Raw genomic sequence first — 1,760 nt, 5'->3', positions numbered from 1 at the left:
CGCCCTCCCTCCATCCCACCCTCTCTTCCACTTTGGCCCGCGATCGACGCAGTGCTCCTGGCCTAGTCCCTCCTCTCCCTTCCCTTGTACCTTCCCCTCTTCGTCCCCCCCGTCATACCGGCACAATGGGAAGGGAGGGAGGGAAAAAGGGAGGGAGGGAAGGAAGGAGGCGAGACCTATGGCCCTCTCCCCCTCCCCCTCCTACCCTCAAGTCGTTGTTTGACTCATCTCTCTCTGACAAAACGGACACGGCTTCGCTACCCTTGTGGCGAGCGTCGCTTTTCAACGATGGAGGGAGGGAAGGAGGGAGGGAAGGAGGGAGGGAAGGAGGGCGGGTCGTGATGCCCCGGGATGAGGTGGTCCTGGAAGCCTTTCCGTGTGTGCGCATGATGAACCGGTAGGTTTGGGGAGGGGAGAGACGAAGGGAGAAAAAGAGGACAAGGGATGGAGAGGCGGGGAGAGAGAGCGTAAAAGCCCGGGGCTGTGGGATCTCATCGGTGTTTTACTCTTCTCACAGGGATGAAGGGCTACCGCAAGGAGAAAGGGAGGGAAGGGGGGGACAAGGAGGGACACGTGGAGGGAGTGATGGAAATGGAGGGGGGAGGGGACGAGGAGTGCTGCTTTTGACCTCGCACCGTTTACTCCTCTTCCCGTACGCGCCGCCGACTTCATTATGGATGGAAGGGGACGAAGCGCGCATGCAGATGGAGACGGGAGGAAGCAGGGACCGGCGAAGGGGAGGAAGGGGAGGAGGAGGAGGAGGAGGAGGAAGGAAAGGAGGGGAAAGGACGATGAGCGTCCCTTTGCCGTGGCAGGTAAGCATGGAAGCCTCTTCCTCTCACCGTGCCTTACATGCTCATTATCCTTCCATCCTCATCACCACGATCTGCTTTACAAGTCTTTCTGTCACGCTATCGCCGAACACCTCCCCATCTTTCCCCCCCTCCTCTCCCTCCCTCCCTCCCTCTCTCCATCCTTCCCTGTCCTCAAAGATCCCGCTAGCCAGCATTCAGCACCTGACCATCCTTCCTTCCCGCTTCATCAGCCCCTCTCCTTCGCGGCGACCGGGACCATGGCGGAAGGCGGAAGGAAAGAGGGAAGGAGGAAGAGGGGAAAGAGGAAGAGGAGGAGGAGGAGGAGGAGGGAAGAGAGAAGATGGGCGAAAAGGAGTGAAGGGCGAGAGAGAGGACAGGCTGGAGGTACACTCAAACCAATGGAGCCATCCGATTCCTGCTCCTCCATCCTCTCCCCCATCCGCTTCCGGCCCCTCCCTCCCGTCCTCCTTTCCCCCTCCTTCCTCCCTGATCGGGTCGGACAAGGAGGAGGAAGACCAACGGCCACCGTTAGCGATCTTGGAAGTGTCTAGCAAGGAGTACCGACGCCCCAAATGCATTTTTTTCTTCCACAGCGTGGACCTCCTTGAAACCATGATGGATTTGGAGGTGAGGGAGAAGGAAAGGGAGGGGGAGGAGGCAGCGGGAGACAAGAAGGAGGGGGTGGAGGATGTGGTGAGGGAGGAGATGGAGGACGAAGAAGAAGAAGAGGAAAAAGAAGAAGAGGAAGAGGAAGAGGAGGAGAAGGAGGAGGAGGAGGAAGAGGAAGAGGAGGGGGAGAAGGATAGCGACGAGGAAGAGAGGGAGGAGGAGAAGCAGCATCTACAGGAAAATTTGCTGGCGCGCTTACGCTTCATGCAGGTCCGTGGAGCGAGCCGTGCCAATTCCTCCTCAATCCTCCCTCTTTCCTCCCCTTTCACCCTCCCT

This window comes from Nannochloropsis gaditana (genome assembly GCF_000240725.1).
Source record: "Nannochloropsis gaditana CCMP526 unplaced genomic scaffold scaffold109, whole genome shotgun sequence".
In the NCBI taxonomy this organism is placed as follows: Eukaryota; class Eustigmatophyceae; order Eustigmatales; family Monodopsidaceae; genus Microchloropsis; species Microchloropsis gaditana.
The sequence above is the reverse complement of the archived record's forward strand: the minus strand, read 5'-3'. Positions refer to the sequence as shown.